Genomic DNA, 25,846 nt, shown 5'->3' with positions numbered 1-25,846 from the left:
GGCCCAAAGTGCCTCTCCAGCACAGATGAAGATTCCCAGAAATCTGTCAAGACAGCCTGATCCCTGTCAATGATAGCGAGAGACAAGAGAGTCTGTGCCCAGTGGTCTCATCCAGCCTACAAAAGGCTGCATTCTGCTTCCCAAGCACTGGAAACCCAACACCCGCCTGCTTGCTCCCATGCAGTCCTATACTGGTCACTTCCCATATTCCAAAGGCAGCAGTCCCAGCACCTCTGGTGGCAGCAGGCTCGAAACTGTGGTAAAGCCCCACAGCAACGTGAGGCAAGTGTCTGCAGCACAGCCAGCACCTGAATTCATTTTTGGCACACTGCAGTGCAGGCAGGGTGCCTTTGCTTCCTCCCTTGTGTCTGCTAGGCTTTACTGACAATAGTAAATGCTGGGAATTAAAGACAGGATTTTACCTAAGGATGGGATTTGCCAGAGCCATCAGCCCGCAGTGGTCTTGGCTCTTCTCACCCTGCACAAACATGTCATCTGCACATCTGATACATATCACAGCAGGTGACATCTTCCCCTGCCAGCTGTCCTTCAAAGCAATAGAGCCCACAGGATGCCTAGGGCAAGTCTTTCTAAGGGGCAGTGGTGGATAATCTTCCCTGTGGTCCTCCCAAAGTTGTAAGTGGGAATGCAAATTGGGGGTGTGCAAGAAGGTGGGCCTTCCCAGGAATTTCACTTCCCAGGCTGGGAATTCTGCTGCTGGCACCACTTCAAACAATGGTGGGCCAGGGTCCGTGGATGGGGTTTTTGTGCACGCAGACACTTTTCACACAGCAGGGTGACCATGAAAATTGTATCCCTTGGCTTTTGGATCACCAGCTGCAATGCTTGGCCTTGAACTGTGCTCCACCCAGAGGGCCTTTGGAAGAGGTGACATGGTGCTTATCTGAGCTGGCTTTGATGATTGGCAGCTGTGCAGGACTACCAAGCACAGGCTTCAGTGCTGGCACTGGTGGCACTGGGACACGCTGGAGGAAACCTCACCAGGAGAAGCAACACGTGCCTCGCTTGCACCTCCCACGTAGGAGTAGGCAGCCCCAGGAAGAGGCGGCTTGGAAAGCCTGTGCCATCTCGTACGGGAAAGCTGGCAGTTCCATCTGGCTCTGCTTCGCAGGAGCTCTCCCAGGAGCTGCCGAGGGTGGCCAGAGCGGGGCCTGTGGGTGGTGTGCCAGGAGCAGGAGAGGAGGAGGAGAATGAGAAGGAGGAGGAATGGGTGGGATACATGTGCCCCACACTGCCAAGTTTCCCTTGCAGGATGGTAATCCTTTGTTAAAGCAGCTGCTCTGTCCCAGGAGAAGGGTGGTGGGTTTAGGGGCTTGTGTGTGGTGTGATGCTGGTGCTCAGGTGCAGGGGAAGGCCTACTGCACAGTGACCCCACAGTGACCTGGGGATATGTCCGGCTTTGTGTGCAGGAGCTTCAGCCCACAAGTGCTCGAAGCCACCACGTGCATTTGCCGCATGGCAAAGTCTCTTTGCAGCTCTGCTCATTTTCACGGGTCTCGCACCTTGCTTTTACTCTCCCGAAAGGCAGTGATTTTTTGCTTGAAGCTAGCAATGTGATAAGAGAGTTCTCATTGAAACAGGGCAGCCAGGGTATTTGTTAGGATAAAAACACATGGGGTTAGCACTCTGTTCTTCACATCTCTGAGCCCAGGCTATTGCACAGCAAAATTACAGTCCTTATCTGCACCCAAGTTTTGCAGCAGTGTAACTGCAGCCATTTGGTTTTTGGTTTCTTCATTTCAATCTTTTTGATCATGTGCCACGATTAATCTGGTCTCTACGAGGCGGGATGAGTAGGAGTCAGAAGAAAAATTGTAATCGTCTGTGCCTTTGGCATGCGGGAACAGAATAATTTTGTAGTCTCGTCTCCACGCTGGTAGCTCTAGGAAAAGTCTCCTTCCCTTCATCAGCTAGCAACACTATTCAAGGCTGAGGGACACTGATCTAAGTGGAAATATTCAGAGCTGGGTACCATCACTGTTCCTTGTTCCTTCATTTTTGCAGGCTGCAGCATCTCCGTGATACAAACCACATGGTCAGTGAGTGAAATCCAGCTGGCAACAATGAGCTCCAAACACAAAGATAAGTTCATGATAAGCTCCTTGCTGTTGTTTGCTCTCACCTGCCTTGTCATGATACCAGGCAGCTAATCCCCTGTGTTGTTTCCTCGCCTGAGTCAAACGAAACATGCGGTTTTGTTGGGCTGCGAGGAAAGGAGCAAGGGGAAAGGGCATGGGGAAGTGACATCATGCTGCCCAGCCCTGCCCTGGCTCTCCTGACAGTTTTTCCTTGCCAGTTCCCACCAGTGCAGCACCAGCACTGTTTTTGCTATCCTGACAGCTACACAGAGGTGTTTTCCCCCTTCTAGCCCAGAGCACCCTTGCCCCCAGTGCAGAGCATTGCTTTCATTCTGCCTGCACCAACCCTGGTGTCCATCACAGCCCATTCTGTTTTGAAAGCCCTCCCTTTCCTTGGTAAAACAATCCAAATTCCTTTACCAGCACTTCTCACTGTTTCAGTCCCTACCTGACTGCATAGCTCTCTTTGAGCATTGCTTTCTTCTACTGAAAAGCATTACCAGCACAGAGCATCTAAGGGACCTGTTTTAAACTGTCCAACAAAGCATTATTAACCCATATCACAGACTATGATCAAAAACATCTTTTCTATGGAAATTCTTCTTCTTGTCCAACTGACTATTCCAGCAAAAACAACTCTCTCTGTCCTCCATTTGTCCCAATAATTATCCCATGTCATGTCAACCGCACTTCTGTTCAATTTTGTTTTGCATTGGGTTTTTTTCCCTCCCCACACACCCTTAGGAAGTGAGCGATTCCTAAGCTCCGTCAGAGATCAGCAGGTGGTGGGGAGGTGGGAAGAGGCTGAGACTGGAGGATAGAGAGCCTAAAAGGTCTGTTTTTCTGCTCAAGTGCTCGTGCTTCTGTCCACAGCACCAGGTTTAAAGAAACGGCCTGGATGTGTTATCACTGTCCCCAAGTCCCCTCACAGACCCTGAGGGCTTCTTGGCTGCCCAAAGAAGAGGGAAACTCTCAGGTGCTTCTCTTCTGGTGTAATTATGATAGGCAATTTAAAATCAGCCAAGAGCTGTATTTGACAGTCTTATTTGGAACATAATGGACTAATGATCCCTTCAATTTAATTAAGGATTTTTTCAAAGAATTACAAATTAACCTGAATTAAGATGAGAGTGTATACAGCAAGACTTAATGTAGTTCCACTAATTTAGATTGCTGGATAAATTATTTTGGATTAATTTTCCAAGAGGACATGTGACATTTTTATTGGTATAAAACCCAATCAGAAATGTAGCAGGTGTTTTGAAAGTGAAATAGTTTTGCCTTTTAAGGGGTGCAACTCTTGATAACACATCTTTTGAGAATCTGTACTGGTACCTCCTTCCCAGGCAAGAAAAAGGTATGGCAATGTAAAGGATCATGCTTCCATTTTACAGGTGTGTGTCTGCAAATATATATGTGTGTGTGTGTCTGTGCCTGTGTCTATGTGAAGAAACAATGACTGGGAAATTTGTTCCACTTTGATTACTCCAACAGCTTTAAATCAGTGTAACATCTGAATGGTAGCAAGGCTTGAAGCAGTGGCCAGAAGGTGATGACAGAAGCATCTGTGGTGGTTTATGACATGTTTATCCTCCTGTTCCTTCCCCTCTTCCTCCTCTCCCAGCTGCTCAGTACTCTCTGACTGCTCAGGATTGATGTATCCATAGCAGAGGCAGCGGGAAGCATTGGGAAACCTCTTCTCATCCCCATAGCACACTTGACTGGGTGTAGCTTGGACAGCCATTGTTCTGAAGTTTCCTCACTGCCCAGCTGGATCCCTTCAGGAAAACCCCCCCAAGTCACTTCTCTTTGCAGGAGAAACTGCCCTGGATCCCCCCATCCAGTGCAGCTGTTGGAACACTGCTTCAAAAGGTGCGTAGTAATTGAGTCATCAAACTCTGCCTTGCAAAAAGATCCTTAAGGTACCATGTTTTGCTCTACTGTCCTTAATGCCATTGATGAGAATGGGTGGTTTTGGGAGCAGGCCAGGGCAGCCTCTGGCCCTCTGCACAGGAGGATGGGGGGAAACAAGCCACTTGTGGTGTTTGAGTTGTGGTACCACCCGGGTGATCAAACAGAAACCACCACTCCTTTGGGAATGTCACTATCTTGGCACACACCAGAGGGTGATGAGGGGAGGGCAAAGACCTTTGCTTTGGAGAAGAGACGCCAGAGCGCAGACCTCGGTTACACTTCTGCAATACAAGGAAATCCAAGGGTGGCTGAGTCAGGCTGTGAACAACACACCTGGCATCTCCCAGGAGATCAGCTGCAGAGTCAGGAGCTGAAGCCTGCTTTTCTGCACACAGCTCAGGTGCCTGCAGACACTTGCAGGTGCGTAGGAGTGAGCTCGTCCTGGGAAAGGGAGACCAGTGGACTTCAGATGGGAGAACAGCCATGGCTTGCCATTGCTCCCAAATCCTGATGCTCATGGAAAAGCAGCATCCCATCTGGCTTTCAAACCCAGGGCAGCTCCTCTGCAAGAAAGGGAAAGAGACAGGGAAGAAATGAGAACTGTCTTTTTAAAAATGTTTGCTTTAGGTAACCCTCCCACCTCGGGGTCTCAGAACTGAAAGGCAGGAAGAAAGGGCTTGTTGACCTGATGTTAACCTTCAGCTGTCAGCCATTCAGCTCCATGATCCTCACATGCCACTGCTTAATCCAGGAGGAAAAAAAGCACAAAGCCTGCCCAGAGCTTCTGCCATCTCATTAACATTTGGCTTAGGCAAGATTTCTATCCTGCACAGGGAGTGCAGTGGCTCCAGTTCAAACAGCTCTCCTCTGCTGTGCCCTTCCCAGGATGTCCAGGGACAGGGGTTTGCCACAGCTTCTGCAGTGCTGTGCTTTGGGGCTGGGGTCCTTGAGCTGGCAAAATATAATTCAAGCAGGGACACCGGCATTTTTTGGCTTCATGAGAACTTGCAAAGGCCTCTCTGAGGTTGCAAGGTCCTCTGTGTGCCAGGATGAGGTGGTTCCCAATAGGCACAAGATACAGACCTAACATGGGTTTGGCTGGTGCCTGGCAGCTCTTATTGGGGTTGGTGATCCCACAAGGCCATAAAAGCCAGGCTGCCGTTTCTGGTTTGACATCACATCCCACATGCACATCATGTGTACTCCGAGGAAGGTCGTAGGGATGGCTGAGGAAGAAATAATGTGGGAGGGACAAGGAGCACATGGGCATCTTGACCTACAGCCAGCCATCTACTGCCCCCAGGCCCTTGCAGCCTTCACTTGATTAAACATGAAAGCTCTGTGGTTGCCTGAGCTGGCAAATATGGTTCAGTACACCTGAAGCTGGCAGGGATACCTGCTGCCCTGGGGTTGGCATGGGGCTGGCAAAGGTTTCCTCTTCCCATCTGGGAGCTGGCAAGACTGTGTTCCCATCTGACAAGGGGGTGGGAGGAGGAAGGTGGGTGGCTTTGTGCCGCCTGATGTGAGCAGTGTGCTTTTGGTGGTGGAGGAACACGGCTGTGGCCATGGACTGAGTGGGATCACATGAGCTTGGAGATGGAGCTTGAACCGTGTGAGAGATGGATGATCCTCTGAAGGCATGGTGGGATTCTTCAGTGGGAGGACCTCTGTGTCTAAGTATAGTAAGTCACACTTTAGAAATAAGTTGGTTGAGGCTGTGGCTGAGTTTCTTTGATGTAGGCTGAGGACACACACTACAGGGAGAAATCACTCAGTGTTCTGCTTTCCTGTTGATAAACTGTAGCACAGCTCTGATCCTGGGACAAGGCTGGGATCCATGGGGCTGTTTAGCCATGAGGAAGTAAAAGTCCTGCAGTAAGCCAGATCAAGAGTCTGATTTGCTGAGCATCCTGAGGCTTCAGGGAGCAGTAGGTGCTCCCAAGGATAAGTTGATTAGCACTCCCTTGATCCTTACCCCTTGTCATTGCCTCCAGGAGTGAGGTCTACATGGGCAGAGTGTGGCCCATATGTCCCCTCACCATGTGCTACTAACACAGGTCAAGAGTGCAGTCCCACAGGCTTCCTAAACAGCATTTGTCTGCATTTATTAATCCAGATTATTTTTTCTCCATCAGCTCATCTAGTCTTGCCTTGAACTCATGCAAATACTGACAGCTGACAGCATCCTTGGGCAAGGAGTTCCCCAGGTTTGACTCCCACCACACAAGGACCTCCCTGCTCTGAAATTTGCCCCATTTTTTGCACTGGGAAGAGGCCAATCCCTGTCAGCCTTCTTTGGGCCATGCCTGACTTTGTAGCCCTCTACCATAACCTCTTCAGCCATGTCTTTTCCAGACTGAGAAGTCCTGGTGTGCACAAGTCCTTGCTTGCAGGAAGGCTCCTCCAGACCTTTGATCCTCCTTCATCCCCTTCTCCGTGTTGCCTTATTACATCTTGGATTCGAGGCTTCAAAGAGGTGCCTTTTGGGGCACAGGTCAGTGTAGTGGCTTGGCAAGCATGCCTGCCCCACAGCTCTTGCTCCCTCCAGATGCTGCTGTTTCTTGGCCACAGGCTGTGCCAGCTCCTGTGATCCCGTTTGCTTAAGTAATTGGCAGTGCATACCACGCATCACCAGCTCGGAGCTTGTGTTGGGTGTTTTTGATCCAGGGCTCTTTCTCCTCTGGAAGAGGAGAGGTGTCGTCTGGGTGTTTTTATGAGTGTTGGGTCTCTTTCCTGACTGCAAATCCATCCTCCCAATTTGAAATCTGCTTGGTTTTCCTGCAGAGACCCCATGGTGTTTGAGGGACTGTAGGTGAGAGCCTGGCATTTTCTGAGAGCTGAAGGGAACACTTTTGGGGCTGTTCCAGCTCCTTTCCTTGGCTTTTATCCCAGGTAAAATGTATTTACGTGATAACACAGCAAAGCAAAATAAGCAACCAAACCTCACTGCGGTCAATTCACTCCCAGCCTATTCGTGTCGATAAGACCATGATGGGCTCAAATTGGAACTTCAAACTTCTTTGAAGGCATTCAGCCAATTACAGAGGTGAGAACCAGCTGCACAGTTTGGGTCCCGAGATGAACTTTGCTGTAGGTGAGGCTGTAATGTGAATCTGTCATGTGAATCTGTCTTGAGGACTAGTAACTCTTTATATTTTTTTTATTGTTTTTTTTTTTGCTACAGTTTTTCCTTCCTCCTGGCCCCACCGCAAATTTGCTCTCACTCTAATCTTTTCTTTGGCAGCTAAAACTATTATCTTTATTGTTTCAAGGCTTGGCTTCTTCCTGTTAGATCTCCTAATTGGATTTTTACTCTCTGATCCATTTAGTCCCTCCTGTGCTTTCACTAAAACCTTTTAACCCTTCTCTAACCAGTTTCGCTAACCAGTTTCCCTTGAAGGTGCTCCTCTCCCCACACTGCTCCAATTCACCCCCTCTCACTGATTTGCAAGGGGACAGTTTTTCTAAGCCATGGATGTCCCCTCCAGTGTCACTGTCTGTACACAGTGTCATCATCACCTCCTTCACTCTGCAGACTGCAAAGGCTCGCTGGGTTTTCACCAAAAATAACCAAAACAACTCACATCAGGTCTGAGGTCACCATAGAGCCAAAATCATCCAGAAATTATGACATTTCTGCTGTGGCTAGGAAAAGTCTGCTGCTTTGCACAGATTCACCTCCCACCCAGATCAGGTGCCAGTCCTGTGTTTCTGGCTGTCTTAAACAGTATTAGCAACTACAAGAGAGGTGAAACAGCAGTGGGGCTCTGACCACTTCTGTCACTGTGGGTCACTTAACCCTTCCACTCCTCTTCATCGTCTTTGGAAAATGCAGTTCACACCTCCCATCAGTCTTGCTCCTTTGGCCTTCAAGCCTCTCGTAACAGTGCCAGAGTCTTCACTGGAGGCTTTGAGCATGCCAGGAGTGACCTGATTGCATTTCAAGTGCTTTCTGTACAGCTGAAATGACCTCTGTCCTCCATACCAGCAATGATCTCTGTCCTCTCCATGAGTAAATCAGTGCTTTGGTTTCTCCGGCCAGCAGGTATGCTCCAAGCTGTCCTATGAGCACAGCAAGACGGTAATGGAGTCTGGCGTGGAAGGGGCTTGAGTACCCCATATCCCAAGAAGGGGCTGCTGGTTTCATGGCCAGAGCCATGCAGCTCCTCCCACAGGAGGAGGGTGGAGCTGACACAATGGCACCTCACCACTGGTCTGGTTTTTCCGTCAGGCCACGCAGTATGCAGCGCTGTGATTTTTCAAGCAGCCAAGATCTTCACTTGTAACATTTCTTTACAACAACTTGGGGCACAAGGCAGGAAGCTCCCCTCCAGGTCAGTCAAGCCCAGTGCAGGCAGAGGTGGTGGAATAAGACCTCCACTTAGCAAGATGTTAAGTACAAAAGGAGATGTAAATACAAAGGGAGACAAAATGGGAAGAAGAGGTACCAACCCTACTAACTGGCTGCTCAACCCAGATCCATCTGCCTGGCTCTTAACAGGCCTCAACGGACCCAGTTCATCTCCTCCTTTCATTCTTTTTTCCAGCCTTTTTACCACCTCAGTGCCTTTGTGTTGATGTTGCTGGAGCGCATTGCCATGGTTAAAGCTGTTATTCTCAGCAGGGTTTGCATCTTACCTGTGAGACAGATAGACATGGAATGGAGACATACATGAATATGTGTGTTTACCCTCATTTCGGTTCCCACTGGCCATGCGGAAAAACAAATCTGATGGGAAAGGAGAAGCCTTCAGGGGGAATGGGGAGAGAAGGAGAATATCACCTTGGAGGAGCTTCTCCAAGGAATACACAGTCTAAGCCAAAAGTATGGGATAGAAGAGATGATCACCTGAGAGCAGGGGTGGGTGGAGATGGACGTAGGTTTGTTGGAGGTGTTACTGGACTGAGAAAACACACAGTGTCAAGTCTATTGTAAGGGTGCAGTGTACATGTGGAAATGTGGGGATCACGGTTTCCACCCTGCACACTGTTCCCACACTGGCAGTGCCCACACAACATTCCTCCTTAGCCCTGCCGTTTTCCTTGGCTTTGGCTGGTCCAAGTGCTGAAAAGGGGTTGCAAGTGTTATTTTTTTTTAATTATTTTTTGAATGTGCTTATCAAATACCTATAAATTCTACTTTATTCTTATTCTTCTTTTATAATATTATTTACTCGAGGTATGGGGAAGGCGGGGAACTGAGTCTTTGGCACATTCTCATAGATATTCTTGTCCAGAGAAAAATGATAACAAAACTTTTGACTTTTAGACTTTTAGGATTTTTGGCTTTGGTGTATCAGGCCACCATAATTTTATTGTTGTTCCTCAGGGACTGATTCAGAATAATAGAATCTGCTAGGAAAGATAGACCAAGTTCCTGAGTTTTTTGGCTAATGTTATTATGCAAGTTTGAATTGATGGAACGGTTCTGAATTGCTTCACTCAAACCTGCAGTGAATGAAGAATTGAATCAATAGCTGCTGGGCCCTGTTCCAGCCCCTCCAGAAACAACGGACTTATTTCTCTGCTTCCACCAGCCCACCAGCTCTGATGGTGGCTAGCTGGGGATTTTGGGGAGTTCCCAAAGGAGTAACTGCTTTAAGGGAAATCACTCTGTGCTGCTGCATCCGGACATGGTTTTATTCCAGCTGTCACTGGGTCAGCATGTGTGATCTTGGGTGGCTGTGGATGGGATACCTGCACCAAATACAGGCAGAGCAGATCTTGCTTGGAGAAGCAAGAAGGGGCAAAACTGAGCCACTGGACGCTTTCTGCCCTGGATGGTTGACTGGTTTCATTCACTCTGCCCCACCATTGGATTAGTTTATCACATTCCATTGCTATCTTGTAGCCTTGCTGCCTGATGACACTTACAGTGACGTGGTGGAGGAAGCCTCTGCTGGGCCTTCCTTCCACTGTAACTCTTTCAAAGGTTCCATGGTCAGATGTCCCAGCTGTCTGGAGGGATGTCCATTGTCCGGAGACACAACAGCTCTGCTGACAGCTCAGCTGCAGGAGAGCTGTGCAAAAGGGGACCTTGTGCTACCTCCCTGTGCTGGCAGTTGCAGTGTCTTCAGCTCTTGAAGGAGCTGCTCACTCCTGCTTGGAGGAGGGAGCTGAGCTCACTTATGCAATCCACCAGTGCTGCCCATGCCTGGCCAAAATGTGTGGGGCTGCTGGGGGGTGGCTCCTAGCCAAGAAGTGAGGCCCAGGCCCTCTGGAGTATTTTGATATCTCACATTCTTTGATTCTGCCTGGAGGCAGGACTCCTCTCCCATCTAACATGAGGCACTTGACTATACCTGGCTCCTGCCTAAGCAGAGGAGGAAGATGGCACCTCCAGGGGCTGAGTCAGTCGCCTGAGAGAGAAATCACTCTCAAGTGGGATTTTTCCATTGACAGAAAATCTCCCCAGGTTACTGGGGCCCAAGATTATCAGCCTGCGTTAAAGCCTGAGATAAGAGATGGCAAATTGCAGGGCTGGAAGTTCACTCCTGTCTTAGGTGAGGACCAAATGAGTTGGGGATAAAGGGGAATGCTTCTAAATCATGTGCAAGGAGTGCAGAAATGGCTCTTTCTCCATGAGAGAAATGCTGGTGAAAACCCCAGCTCAGTATTTCTGACAGCCTTGTCCCCAAGCCCCACTGCTGGCCAGGGCTGCTATTTGCCTTTCTCATGGGTGTTGCTACACCATGGCAGTGCCCAGACAGCCAGGTCTTACTGCCTTGTTCAGCCATTGTAACCTGCTCTTAAAAGCACTGACAGCACTGATAGGGAAGTCCTTTCGTACCCACCTGGCTCCACACTGACCCACACCGGACCTCCTGCCATGTTGTCTGTTCCCTTTGGGAAAGCTGCCAGAAATGTCAATGTTTTTACCCTCCTGCTCTGTGTATGGCAGTGGGGAGATGGAGCTAATGAGGAGGTGCAATCCATGCCATCACTTTCTGTGATTGTCATTCGCCTTCTTCTTCTGCATCGAGTCAATGGGGAAATCCAGTATCTGAGCCAAACAAGGGACATCTGTAACCATGGTCTAACCAGCACTGCTGGAGGCTTGGTCCTGAGGATGAGCAGAGCAACCTCAGAGCCACATGGACACCTCCCTTTGCGCTTGTCTGCTCTATAAAGTCACCGCAAATTAACTGCAGGTATGTCCTGAAAATTAATGAGTTCAAGACCTTTACAGCCTCACACGGGCCATCTTCTGCAGGAACAGTGTCCTTAATTAAATCATACCTCATTCACAAGGAGCTGTACTGAGCCCCAAGGCAAGGAAGGCAGTCAGGCTGCCTGGTGCTGTACTGGCAAGATGTGAGTCCACTGGGAAAAGGCTTCTACAGCTCATCCACATCCGCCTGCAGGGCAGAGTGGGGTGAGGAGCCAGCCTGGATTCATTAATTGCTGGCGTGGGGTGGCAAGGAAGCCAGCCCGAGTGCTGGCCAATGGGGGTGGATAGCACCTCGGCAGCATAGCTAATTCATGGAGTGAAATGAGTGTTTGGGATGTGGTATAATGGAGAAGTGAGTCAGGCACAGCACTACATGTAGCTGATCCTATGGTTCCACCCTCCAGCATGCTCAGACCCCTCTTCAGGTCATCTTCTCTTGTGAGCTGGCAAAACCTCAGTGGTCTTCTTCTGGGGAGAATAAATGACAGGGAACAGGGTTAGCAGAAACCAGATACACTTATCCCAGAGGTTCAGCATGAGATCTGAGTATGGAGGCTGTTGTCCTACAACTTTGTCCCATGAGCAGGAAGGAGATGAACATAGATGCCTGGGCTGGAGGGTCTAGGGGGCTTGAGGGGAGAAGCTCTGCCAGGATACCTGCGTTGCTGTTGTCTACCCTCTACCACCACCAAGGTCATGTGGATATGTTTCTTCAGAATCTACCTAGGCACCTGTACCTACCCCACCTTGGGAAGGAGCCTGGTGGATTGGGAAGAACCCTCTCTGGCTGTGGGGAGTCAAAATGTACCAGTTCCCACCTCCAGCACCGCAGGAAACCAGATGATGGCTGCATCTTTCACTCAGGTGTGCACCTTGGCAGAAGCTGCATGTGTTTGAGTAGAGAAGCCAGCACCAAGGTGTTGAGGAAACTTTCCTGTCTGACCATTCGGGAGTGTGGTGGCCAGAGTGCTTCCTGAACGGTCAGACAGGAAAGTTTCCCTAACGAAGGATGGACTGTTTGCATTGTGCACCTGAGTCCCCTGTGCTCATGAGGGGCTTAAGGCTCCAGTTCTGGGCTCCGTCAAAACCATCTTGCAGGGGCTGGCTGGGAGAAAAAAATGCCCCTGCAACTGCAGCCAAGCCAGAAAGCATCCCTGGAGCCGTGGGTCTGCGGGCCCGCACCCACGCTGTACTGTCTGGGGCAGAGCCAGGCAGGTGGAGGCGGCCCCGCTGGGGCACAAGGAGCACACTGCCGGTGCTGAGGAAGCTCCATCGCTCCCGGGCAGAGGTGACCTGAGCGCAGGCTGTCCCTGGTGAGGTGACCACCGGGATGTGGTGGGAAGCCGGGGGGTGGAGAAAGAGGACATGCAGAAGAACCCAGGCTTGCGAACGCAGTTCTGGCAGCTGGGGAGAAGTGCTCTTTTCCCTTCCCTTCTCCACGGCTCTTTTGTTTTCCGCAGGCCGACAGAAGAGGCTTCCAGTAAGCGGCAGGGGTGGGGGCAGAGCCCACCCGCACAAAGGCAGCTCCCCACGGGCTCTGTGACCGCTGTCACGCTTTTTCGCTCAAATCAACGCCAGCAGTGGATGACGTGGGGCTGGTGCTCCCCAGCCCCGGGGCTGATTGGTCCCAGCTCAGGTTTGAACGCCAAGGTGTCCTGGCAACGAGAAGCAGAGGAGCCAGACTTTCCCGTCCCCACTCGGCTCCGGGAGCACGGCGGGTGCTGGGAAGCGAGAGGCATCGCGGGCGAGGAGCAGCGCGCAGGGCCGCTGGCTCTCCTCCAGGTACCCTGTGCGCGGTGCCGGGCCGTGCCCCAGCCCCAGCCCGGGAGCTGGGATGAGCTGCAGCCGGTGCGGGTGTCAGGTGGCCGCCGGCTGCGACTCCGCACAGGCGGCACCTGCGCTCCCGCACAGACAGGCAGCGGAGGAGCTGGTTGCAGCTGGGAGTGGGCAGGGGGGAATCGCTGGTGTTTGGGGGGTCTTGAAAGTGCCCCTTCAGTGGTGTTTGTGGGAGGGATGCCTGGGGAGAAGCTGTGCAGGGAGGGGGGAAGTCAAGGGACCTTCCAACAGTTGTGTGGTCAGCTCTCCTGCCCCAAGAGGACGGAGCAAGTGATTTTGGCTAGTTTTGGGTTCGCCTGATTAATCAAACTCACAAAAGCCCTGCAGGGCACCCGGGGCTCTGAGATGAGCTAGAAGATGGCTACATTGAAATGAAACTGTTTTTCCTGCTGACAGAGAGCTGCTCTGCTTTTGCTTCAGCGCAACCCACCCGCATGTCCGTCCCTCTGGAGCTGGGGGGTGAGGAGGGAAGGGCGCCCCAGGGCTCAGCTGTGTGCAGGAAAGCAAAGGGCATTGCGGGGGCGTGCTGTAAAGAAAAGGCTTTTTCCTCCACCTGGAAGATGCGAGCAGAGATACGAGGAGCTGGCTGGTGGAAGAGTTTGCCGGCATGGGGAAGGCAGCACTCAGCACAGCCCATTTTGCACCTGTCAAAACTAGCAGAGACATACCTGTGTCTGTGAAAATGTGTGCCAGCCATTAATGACGGGGCACGTCCAAGCTGTCCAAGATGAGAAACCACCTGCACGGGGTAACAGCCATCCCGGAGGAGCTTCCTGGCTCAGTGGCAGGTGGTGAGCCTGTGGAAGGGTTGGTGTCCTGCACGGATTCAGTGGCACACATTGAAAAGCAGTATCACGATTCAGGTCTTCCTGCTGCAAGTGGGAGATGTGATCCAAGACCTTTTGGATCACAGCTTGCGTTATTTGTTAGGGCACAGGGCTGAGACCTGCCTGAACAATTCTTTCTCACAGACCCAAAGGCATGATGAGACTTGGAGATCCCTCCTAGTATCATAGTAGAAGAGCAGTTCCTCAGCATGCCAGTGGCAGGGAAAGGCAGAGGGACACCAAAAAATGAGCAGAGAGGGTTTTGCTGGCAACGTGTTGTTGCTGACCTGGATTCGCACTGATGACCTGGAGGGGTGAGATTAGCACAGTCAGCTTGTCCCAGGGCTGTGGGAGATTAAAGAGAGGGAAAGGGTCATGCCTGTTACATACATCATTTTTCACTGTTTAAATGGGAATATGTAGCACAAGTTGTCAGTTTAAAAAAAATATATCCTGCATACTGAAGTGTTGCCAAAGTTTACAATTTTGGAGTGGTGGGCTTACAGCAGAGGCTTTGCCTAGAAAACCCAGTCACTAGATCTGTGAGAATCAGTGATGCTTTTTGTATCTAAATGAAAGTTAACAAAAAATGTCTGTCCCATGTAGTAAGAGGAGGTTTGACCTAGATGAACCTGAAAATAAATAAACATGAAAATTCACTAAAGGTGAATTAAACAAACTAGGTATCTAAATTATTTTTTCAACAATCATGTTTTTAAATTGAGCAGCTTGGGACTGGACGGTGTTCCTACTTGGACCAACAGCTCTCCCTGCTCCCAATTAGTTGAAGTAAGACTTGTTTCTCTGAAGGGTTAAGGTGCGTACATTCTTCAGGCTTTATTAAACCCATGAACAGTAATGTCAGTCTGAAACCCAAGAGAGGGAAAAACGTACCCACACCTTGCAGGCAGGCCATAAACAGAAACAAATTCAGCTCGCTCTGTATCTCCCCAACAATTTGGCCAAGGCGGTTTATGAACTGGGAACATTAGCCCCAGTGAAGCAAGGCAGGACTTTCCCAGATAGTCATTAAATAACTTGCCTTTCCTGGTATTTTATGGAATAAACAGTGCCTGTTGCTTGCTAATAGCATCTGCTTTTATTTGAGTGGGATCGTATTTTATAACAATCCTTCTGTTCAGTTTGCAGTGACCCCAGCAAGCAATCACTCTGTGGCTGGTAGTAAATTCACTCCCAGAGGTTTAATGATGGTATTTACTGTAGGAGCTGCCAGTTTTAGGGCTGTAGTGATTAGGGTGGGTTGATGGGACACAGGGCAGTTGGATAATTGCTAGTGATGAGCCAGTGAACTCCCAGGTAATTGCACCTTACCTGGAGAGGTGTGCTGGCATGAGCGGTGTTTTAAAGACAAAGCTGTGAGGAGGATAAAGGACAGTCATTGTCTCCACATGACAGCACTGAATCATGAACAGGAAATTATCCCTTCTCCTCACCAAGAAAAATAATGCTTGGTCTGTTTTCTTTCCTGTCTCTTCTTAAAGAAAAGACAGACATGGTAGGACTCATGTGCCTGTCAGCCTGTGCCCGTTCCTTCTCTTGATACCCTTTAAATGCTGTTGAGAAGTAGAGATGCTCTGCTTCAGGACACCTACAAGTGCTATGAAAATGGGTCTTGAGGGAAGGAAAGACAGACAAACTCCCTCACTGACCCTGGCCTGGGAAGGCCTGGCATAGACCAGACCTTGTTAGACACCAGAGATGCCTGATAGCAGAGGGACCCTGGCAAAGCTCACTCACCAGAAGGCTTCAGCATAAGCTCAGATTTCCTCCACAGATGTGAGGTCCAAGCAATCCTAGTTCCTAGGACAGCAGACATTATTAATGGTGTTATTAAAGGGAGACAGTAATTTTACTTTTAATGAATGTGGGATCTACATAAGTTGGTGCGGTCACTCGCTAGAGCCCCGTTGGCCCTTGGGCAAGTTTTCTCAAGTCCCAGCCATTTCCATCTATGTTTGGGCTCCTCAGGATATTACTCAGCCTGCATATATGTGGATTTGGTAGTCCTCACCTGGCCCTAGTGTTTGAGGCTGTCTCTGGTCCTGCATCACCCCAATGCCTGCGGTCTCCAGCCTTGGGACTTTGTGTTTGTTTGCCCTGCATACCCAGCAGTGGAGAAGCCAAAATTGCTTTGCCCTCCCTGCTCATGAAGGAGAGGGCTGGAGACTTGATCCCTGTAATTTCCAGCCTCTCCTACCCCAGAAAGGAGTAATCCCCAAAGCAATGGTGACACCGGAGTCCTCTAATGCCTCTTGAGTCTTCATCAGCAGGTCCTGGAGGGCTTTGGGAAAGATGCCGTATGTCTTACATCTATTTTAGATCTGGGAGGGTTGAAGCAAAGCAAGAGACAGAGCCTTGACACACAATGACAGTAGTAGAGCAAATGGCATTAGGTAGGGGCAAAGGGACTGATAGAACAAAGGGGCTGACAGTGGTGCTCCTCGGCGGGTCTGGTACCAAGAATGCTCTCGTTAGGTGGCTCTTTATCTGCTAGAACTTTTTCATTTTGCCTCTTGATTAAAAGACAAAGATGGGGATTGTGTCTGTTCTCTCCATCTTAATGAGGTTTCCTCTCCTTCTGTAGCAAGAGAGAAAGAGTGCAGCAAAACCAGCAAAACAAACTCCAGTACAAGATTGTTCCAGTGATGGGGACAAAATAAGTAGTTTGTGGGCTCAGAACCTCCCAGGCTGCTCTTGGTCCAGCAAGAGTTTAAGGGGTTTAGCAAGTCAGAAGTGCCGACAGAAAAGCTGTGGCAGGGTTATCAATATATTAAGAATTTTGGGTAATTGGACCTAAAATTTCCAGGTACAGGCTGATAGAAATGATAGTGCTGGTCCAGACTGCCGAAGCTCCATGGACATGCCTGGAGCTGCTCTACTGTTATGGCCAGTGGTGGGAAAAGGAGTTTAAGCTGTTCTCATTCTGCAGCCTGATCCAAGCACTTGCTGCTCCACCACCTTCTTTGTTGGCATGAGCATTTCTCCAACTGCTTGATGCAGAGGCATTGCTCTGGGGCAAATTATTTAGCTTTTCTTTTCCCTGATCCCCTTCCATCTCCTGTCTAAATCCTTTGCCACATGAGGGTTGGGAAGAAGCTTGCAAAACACCTGCGGAAGAGCTTTGAAGACAGAAAGCAGAATGCCCAAATGATAAGTTGTATGGGCAGTATAAACAAACCTGGCTATATGTTTCCCAGGCTAAACAGGGAAGGAGGAGGGGTTAACTGGTGGGTGGCACCCATGCCCTAATTACAAGGCTTGTCTCTGGATCCCTTCAGTGTGAAGCATCCTCTTGGCTGCAAAACAGCTGATACAGTCACACCTGAGCAGAGGTAGGGGAGGAAAACTTGACACACGAGCAAACCAGGATAGGTGGAAATTTCCTTTGGGAGGAAGGGGGTAAGTGGTGGTATCAGCAGTGGGTTGGAGATGGTCTTCTGGACCACCTCCAGACCTACTGGTCCTGCTGTACCTCCTCTTTCTTCTTGCTTGGTGCGTTTTTCCAGGTGGATGCTATATGGTCTTGAGGGTCCTATGAGATCTAGGAAAGTCCTTCCTGTAGCTGCTTTCCTGCCATCAGACCCTGTTTATCCTCTCTGACACCTGATTTGGGGGGATAACTTCTGGCATTTTAGTACTCTCTTTGTCCCACGCCAGTTTGCCAACTCAAGAAGCAGCACAACCCCAAAGTTAGACTGAATAAGTAAACTGTGAGTGTGCTTTGCTTTCTGAACCTTTCCAGCATTTCAGGGTCACATCTCTAACATGTCTTTGCAACAGTGGGAGTTAAAACCTGGTGGTGCATGTGTACGTGCTAAGAAAAGTGAGATATCCACACAAACAGCTACTGTTGAGGAGACAATAAACACAGGGGATGCCGTGAGGGCTGATGGATCTTCCAAGCTTAGCCCCAGACAGGTGTCTTGGGCCTCTTCCATTACACCTGTGGTTCTCTCCTTACTGCCATTTTTTGCATTTCACTTGTGCTTATGACCTTGCCCTAAATCGAAGTTATTCTTGCAGATGTAGCACACTCTGAAGAGCACCTGGAATAGGTTTGCAGGTCTGGCCCCTTGTTTTGGCCAAGTGATTTCTGCATGGGCAGGGAAGTGCAGATTTAGCAGCCTGGGACCAGGGAAAGTGATTGCAATTCATGCCTTTGCCTTTGATGCTTTGTAGCTTGGGTGAAAATCAGTCCAGTCAGGATCAGTTGCATGAGGACATACAAGTGCCTGAAGATGCCGGTTAATATCTTCATGCTGTTTATTTTGCTTTTAAGCTGGATCTGGGAGTTTTCTTTCATGTTTGGGAAATAAGAAGAAGTATTTCTTGTCTTTCCTTTTATTACTATTCTCCAGCCTGCAAGCTGCTGGGGTAGATGTCCCCACAGGTGTGCAAGTGCATGCTGCAGGCCCTGATCTCAGCTGGAGACTTGGGTTGGATCACACTAAGCCAGCCCTGGAGCTGAGTGGCTGAGATGCTCTTTAAGCCCTGCAGAGCTGCGTGTAGTGGAGGGTATTTTTTTCCCCAATGAACATTTGATTCCCGCAGCACTATGGGAAAAGGGACATATCTGCACCACCTGGGTGTTCCTCCATCGCTTGCTGGGGCCGAGCAGCACCTGCTCACAACCAGTGCTTTGCCTTGGAAGCCCCTGAGGGCTGCTGAATGTATCTGCTGCCTGGTTTCTCTCTTAGTTAGTCCGCATGTAACAGCCTGGGAGATTATTGCCCCCACCCATCCATCTTGCCAGACAGATGTTAGAGATGGTGATGGATGTATCTGCTCTCAGATTAAAAAGCAGTTTAAAACACATCCCCTGCCAGCTGTGCCCCTCTGCCCTGTTAGCTTTCAAGTGCTCTCTGGAAGAAATCCTTTTTTGTTGTTGTTGTTGTTGTTTTTTAAATCAGCCCTACCCTTTCCTGCAGTCTTCTTGTGCTGTTCTCTGCCTGGCAAAGCCCCAGCAGCAGCCCCCGGGCAACGTGGCACGTGTAGTGGAAACGACTTTGGCTGACTGGGATGCTTTTGCAGGGAGTCCAGGTGCTGTACACAGTACAGTGGGGAGGAGAAGACGCCTCCAGATGGAAGTTAGAGATCTCTTCCTCCTCCCTTTTTTCTCCTGAACACAGAAATTCAGTGGTTGTGTCAGCATAACTCAATAGCACGGGGATAGAGAGGAGCTGGAGCCTCCACAGCACAAAGCAAAAGCCTCAATTTGCTCTCAGTTGCCTGTTGCAGGAACCCCTTTGGCTCCTGGTGCTAAAGGGAGAAAAGGAGCTGCATGGGGAGGACACCACAGGACAACTCCTTTAGGGGGAGAGTGGATGCTTTCTCCTCTGCATTGAACATTTGTATACCAGCTTGTCCTGCCCTGATGTCTCTGCATAGGCAATCTTTCCCTTAGCATGAGTTTTCCTGGCTTTTCCCTGGGACCTTGAGAGTTAGTCATCCCCACACTGCCTTCCCAGGGCTTCTCATCCTGCCAGAGCCTGTAACAGCATGGGCTGTGGTGCAGGTCTCACTCCTTTCCTCAGTTTGCCCTGCAACAGTGGAAGCAAGGATGTGCTGGTCACTGCACTCAGATCAAAGGCTGGTAAACTGCCCTTTGGCTGAGGTAGATTTAAAGGTCTAAGAGCAGCAATGCTCAAAAAAACACCTCCTCTCTTGGTGGGAGATGTGGGTGAGAAATTCTCTCTTGGTGGTGATGGTGTTGGGACGGTGATGCTGTTGGGACAGGGATGCTGGGATGGCAGCCTTAGTGGGAGATGGCTCTGCCTGCATTAGTCATGGCGGTGGAGGGGAAACCCGTAAGATAAAAATGTAAATTATGTGTGTTCAAGAGATAGATAAACATTACTTCTACCAGCACCGTAAACCAGGCCTGTTCTCCCCACCTCCTCCCAGATTTTACCAGCCTAATCTGGAATTTTCTGTGCAATATTTATTTTTCATCACTAAGCCTTGAAGGAAATGTCTTTTCAAGCAGCCAGTGACTTCTTTTTTCTAAAAAAACTTTGTTTTCCCCTGAAGTCAGCTCAGAGCACCTGTCTCTTGGAAAACCAGGCCCCTTTAAGATGTCTCAGGCTGCTTTGAATCACTAATTGCTTCTGAATAGGCAGGCCAAATGTTTTATCACTTCAAACTCCCATAGCAATGCAAATCTATACAGCTGAGAAGCCTCTTTCCATGCATGGGGGTGATGGGTAAAGATAAGGATTAAAAATAGAAACAAATTCAGCCTGGGGGTCCTCTTTGTTCCTCCCTGCCCTCGGTGGGGTTGCCAGGGCTACATTTGTTCCCCTGCATCGTTTTTGGATGAGATCCAGTGCCCCTTGAATGCAAAGGCAAGAGGTACAGTGGCGGGAGAGGGCCGGATGAGGTCCTAGGTACATACATATTTCATTGCCCATGCCAGGCTCTGTATTGTTTTCTCTCTCTGGTTTCACAAAGGTGGTGTTTTCTAAAACTCCCACTTGTTGAGGGCGACACAGTCCAGGCTTCATCCCCTCTAAAGTTTCTGGCTTTTCAGTCGTTTCCCACTCTGAATGGCAGCCAGGCATATTTCCCATGCCTGGGGGGAAAAAGGGGGATGCTTGGTAGGAAAACAGGACTCACCAGAGCACTGTTTGGAGGGGACTACATATGCTGTGACATGTCCCCCTCAGGGCTGCTGTGTGTGTTTTGGGCTGTGCTGGCTCACACACTGCAGGAGATGAGCTGCACTTTGCAAAGCCTCACTGGTACAGAGCTGGCCTGACTTCTTTAACTAACCCACAGCCTGAAGGCAAATATTGACTATTAAGAGGTGGAAAATCTCGGTGAGCAAGGGCAATCTAAATCCTCCTTTTTGCTTAGGTGGCCTGTTATTAGAGCTGCCTGCTGTGTGCTGAGTACGGCTGTGCTCTAAAATTGCCAAGAGCTCAGCATTATGGGAGCAAAAGCCAATTTACTGAGTTTCCAATAGAAAGGAAGATACATGCTGAATGTGCATCTGTTGGATGATATTTCTGTTTCAGGCATGCTGCTAACATACAAATGGAAAAGCGACTTTGCATGATTTATGTAGTTACTAGAAAACCCTGGGTTAAGAAGACAATGATACCTTGTAGTGTATTGGGTACTCTTTATTCTTAGCAGAGGAGGTTATAAAATCTATTTTCTATTTGGCTCCCCAAGTGAATTCCAGTTGACATTACCTATCCTACTCGAGTACTCTGGAAATGGAGAGCAGATAAAGTATCCTGACAAATAACATCTTCATGTAAAATCGATAGCTAATAAGAAATCCGTCTCCTGAAGATGATAGCAATTTATCTTTAAAATTAAAATAAAGACTGCAAAATTTTGTCAAAGAGAAAAACAAAAAATCTCTGTTCCTCTTTGTTTAGGTATTATTTGTGTGTTACAGGTGCATGTAGGATCCAGTTAGGACTTGATCAATTAAGGATAACTCTTGTTATCTTCATTGTATTTTTAAAAGAGACAGCTGCTTTCCCACCAGACTGGGATTTCCAGGGAGCACAGAGGAACTGGAATGATTTTAGGCTTTCAATGCTGTTCTCCAAAGACTCAACAGGACTGAAACTCGGGCTTAAATCTTTCAGGGGTTTAAGTCTTCAGTGTTGGGTTCCAGCCCAGGTGAACTGGGCTTCATACATCTTACTGAACTGGGGTGTTTATACATAGCCCTGGTCCTCCCAGCAGGGAAAAAAAAAATTTAAAATAAAAGTTTTGAGTATAAAAAGGACAACTAGAAACGAAAAATCTTGCCTATACTTTTCGAGCTTGTATGTAGAGGTGGTCTTGGGTGTCCAAGTCAGTACCTAAAGCAATCCAGTTTTGGGACCCTCCTTATTTCTGCCCAAGGTCCCCACTTGGAGACCACAAAGGCACAGAGCTCGTGCAAGGCTGTGCTGTGCTCTGACACCTCGCACCAGCAACCCCAGTAGAGCGAGGCGTGGGAGAGAACCTCCAGTGCTGGTGGTGTGAGAGGGCTGTGAGGCTGAAGATGCAGGGCTGGCTGTGTAATGGGGGGGATTCTGAGAGCACAGCCTGGCAGGTGGACCTGTTGGAAAAGCAATTAGGGGCCAATGGGAATGGCACGGGTAGAGAGCAGGAAAAGGTGTCCTGAAGGGTGGAAGCTGTGCCAGGCTCAGGTGCCCTCCCAGCTCGAAACTGGGAGCCCAGGCAGGGAAGGAGGGGGAATAGCTGGAGCAAGAACCAGAAAAACCTGCTCACACCAGCCCAGGATTCACATTACTCACACTGCTTTAAAACAGGTCAGGTTCGCTTTGGTTTCCAGGCAAAGATGGCCAAGCTGCCTAAGGACTGTTTCCAGCTCAGCTTAGAGCAGTTCCGAGCTCCTGTGTGCCCGCTCACTGTGTTCCTGCCCCTGTGCACTCCTACCCATCACCAGTGCAAGGTCTTTCCTGGGATATAAGCCTTTCTAAGCAAAGGCTGGGCTAGAGTCATGCACAAGGACATGTTTCCCAGCCCACCTGAGGGGTGGTAACCATGAGTGGTGGGATCACATCTAGGCACCCTCATCTCCTGACCTGCCACAAGCTTTGGCACTCACACAGCAAGTCCTGTCCTTGAAGCTGGACAGGAGACTGCATCTGGGGATGCTCCCCATTGCAAAGGAAGAGTAGTCTCCCTCCCCCAGATGCTATCACAGGTGAGAAGCTCATGGCAGTGGTGCAAGCTGTCCTGCTGCAGGTCCCATCCGCAAACACCAGGGTCAGCCTCACATGATTTATCAGGTTATTATAGTCAACTTCAGCTGGGTGTGAGTAGCAAAGATGAAACCACTTTTTTATTGGGAAGACGGAGGGGAAAAGGAACTAACAGAGTTAGAAATCAGATTGTCAGAGGCTAATGGCTGTGTCTGCTTATTAGGCAGCAATAACAGTAATTTACCTTTGAATCGCAATAATTCATCATAGCACTTTCCACCTACCTCACGAACCCTTGCTGCTTATCTCACCCCTCTTGTTCAGGGATCTGAAAGCATTTCATAAACATTAATTAATTATTCCTCCACACCCCTGGAAGCAAAGTAAGCATTATCCCAATTTTGCAGCTCGAGAAGCTGAGCTCACCTAAAGAGATAATAACTGAGCAGGGGTGCAGGAGCCCAGAGAGCAGGCCCCTATCCCAGCTTCGACTGCAAGCACCTTTCTGCAGATTGCCGAGCGCAATGTGGGCACTGGGGGTGTGGTCCAGGGTAATTCAGTCCTTCATCCATGCACGTTCCTGTGCTTGCCTCCATTTTCAGATGGCAGGAGAGGTGTAAAAAGGGTGAGTGTTGCTCCTGCCTTGGAGATGCCTCACACTCATCACTATCTCATCACCTTCAAGCCTCCACCACAGGGACCAGGCACCTGCCAGTGTATGGAAGTACCAGCCATTATTCACAGTAGGACTCTCCCTTTTTTTAATGACCACGTTAATGACCCTAATCTGTCAGTGTGAGTGTGGTTAATCCCACAGCTCTGGAGACCAGTAGTTCAGAGACGATTCCTCTCCTGCCCTCTCACACCTCACTTAGCATCCTAACCTAATGCTCCAGCACTGAGATGAGCTGGTGAGACCTGTGCAAAGCAGATGGTACCACCCCTGTCCTGGCTTGAAAATCTGACTGCTGTGAGTAAATATCCAGGATGCAACAATAACAAATCAGGCAATCTCTCTCCAGTGTCTCAGGTAAGGGATGTGACATGTGAGCGACATCCTGAAACAAGATGCTTGACATTAAACCTGTGCTCAAGTGCTTTGATGGATCTCGGCCCTTGAAGAAGAGGGAGCCTGTCTCCCTGGATTCGGTGTGTGACAGAGATGTAAATTAAGGGGAGAATGTCCCCTGCAAATAATGAGCTTTGGCAGTGGAGGGGAGGATGAGACACCAAAGGTCCATGCAAGCTCAGCCTGTTGGGAAGGGGAATTTTTTTTCCCCTGAAACCAACGGTTGACTTTTGGAAGCCAAATGGGTTCTAACATCAGAGCAGGAGGAGGGTCGTGTTTCATAGACAAGTCATGGTGGATTAAATGTAAATGAATCTGCAGTGTGATGGACAAATGGAATCAGTGCCGGGAACCCCAGCTCCTGGTGGGGGATGGATTAGTAATGGGTACTGGTGCATTTGCACACAGGGAGGGAGTGAATGGCAAGGCAGGGAGGTTTCCAGCATTGCCCTGCCTGTAGCACTGAACAAAAGAGACATCTCCGGGCTCAAAGAAGAGAGGTCAAGCCTAGATAAACACCAGCTTGGTCCCCCATCAGAGAATCACTGAGGCATGAAGAAAAACTTTAACAGCTGCAATGCTGCTTTTGAACCTCCTAGTAAAAGGGAGGGTCAGGAGGTCAAAACTTTCAATGCCTCTGGGAAGAAGAGGACTTTTCCCCACAAGCCTTTGAAAAACTGAACTAAATTAGCATGACCACACTGCTAAATGCTTGGGAAACCCAAACAGCTCGGGTCACAGGCTACCCGAGCAGCAGAATGGCAAAGAGCTGTTGCATTCCCATACTCAACAGCCATAATTAATGAGGCTATTTCCTAGGCGAAAAGCAGGTCTTCTGCCCAGCACCTGGACAGGAAACAAAACCTTTCGGGATGTGCCCCTGGGCGTCTTTTCTTCTCCAGATACTGTTGCCTTTTCCCCTTTCTGTTTCTCCCATCCATTTTCTCTCTCTCACTTCCATCCACCATTGTTTCAGCCGTTTTTTCCTCCGCTGCTCCCAGTGTCACACAGCTCAGCTCGCTGTTTGAAGTGGGGAATGGCAATGAAGTTGTAATGATCCAGCCATGCTGTCCCCTGGGGTTGCTGAATGGGAATGCAGGAGCTCCAACCTAACTAAATCTTTTTTTTTTTTTTCCTACTTTTTATTGCAAAAGGGATATTTAAGAGCCCTGCTTCTCATTTTGAGTTACTCGCTTTCACTTTGAAGGTAGATTTTTCTTGTTTGGACCTTTTGCAAGAGCCGTTCTAGCAAAGACCAGGCAATGCAAACTTCTGGAGGATGTAGAGACCTGGAATTTTTTGCTCTGACTCTATCATGGGTTTCATGTTCCTCTTGTACTCTGAGTGTGGTGGGCACCACTTTTCATGAGACCTTTTGCATGTCTCCCTTCACAGTGCTCACCACCAGAGATGTGAAAAGCAGAGAGGCACATGCAGACCTTGCAGTGGCTGTCAGTGCTTTTGGGAAAGGGCTGTATGCCTGCACAGGGCAATCCAAAGACATGAGACCAGCGTAGCCAAGAAGTTGACTGATTCAGACTGCAATCCTGCAGGCTGCTATTGGGCATCCCCATTCCTATTGCAGCCGCAGGAGACAAGTGCTCAGCAACTTTTCCTGGCTTGCTGCAGAAGCGGAAGGAATACTACCTTGAATAAAGCAAGAGGACAGGAAATGCATCACATTTCAGAGGTCAGAAGGCCTGCCCTTGAAGGAGAACAGCTCATCTACCCAACAATCCAAGGTCTCTCCTCCCTGCAAGCCCTAGCCCAAGCAGGGCTGCAGGTGGAAATTAGGGGGTAGAGTCTGTAGTACCCTGGCAGTCAGCTGCAGGGCTCTGCGGTGCCAAGCCCCAATTTGGCTTTCGTGTGATGCTGCAGCATCTTTTCTTTCTCATGTCTCTTGTTGTCCTAGAAACAGAGGAAAAATTTTTCCAGAGAAACCCTTTTGTTACGCTTGAGGCAGCGTCTGCTGCCTCTCACCAAAACAGTGTATGGTCACAAAATAAAACCCTTGCCAGAAAATATACGGCAAGTTCAAAGCCTTCCAAAGAAACCTGGAAAAACTTAATAGTCTCCAAATTTTCCCAAAGCCCTAAGTGTACTGAAAGGGTCAATGAGCACTTCGTAACACTGCTACCAATGTATGTTGAGCAACAGAAGGCAGTACTCTTGTGAATGTATATGTAAATATTTTTAGGGATGTAATTATATGTATTATTTATACATATTGTTGA

At 49.1% G+C, this 25,846-nt stretch overlaps 1 protein-coding gene across 2 annotated transcripts in view; it reads left to right on the top strand.

The window, feature by feature from the left end:
* Positions 1–2,138: 2,138 nt before the first annotated feature.
* Positions 2,139–25,846, top strand: part of LOC121669412 (ras association domain-containing protein 8-like) — a 44,386-nt gene continuing 20,678 nt past the window's right edge. The window contains exon 1 of one of the 2 annotated variants that reach the window (XM_042038325.1): positions 2,139–3,971. The gene's annotated coding sequence lies outside the window, so the exon portion shown is untranslated. Of the gene's footprint in view, positions 3,972–12,523; positions 12,967–25,846 lie in introns of those variants that run through there. The other variant, XM_042038324.1, reaches the window with a different exon arrangement.

Source organism: Corvus kubaryi, unplaced genomic scaffold (genome assembly GCF_017639235.1).
Source record: "Corvus kubaryi isolate FWS band 111438036 unplaced genomic scaffold, C.kubaryi_AGA036_p1.0 37392, whole genome shotgun sequence".
Classification (NCBI taxonomy): domain Eukaryota; kingdom Metazoa; phylum Chordata; class Aves; order Passeriformes; family Corvidae; genus Corvus; species Corvus kubaryi.
The sequence above is the reverse complement of the archived record's forward strand: the minus strand, read 5'-3'. Positions and strand labels throughout refer to the sequence as shown.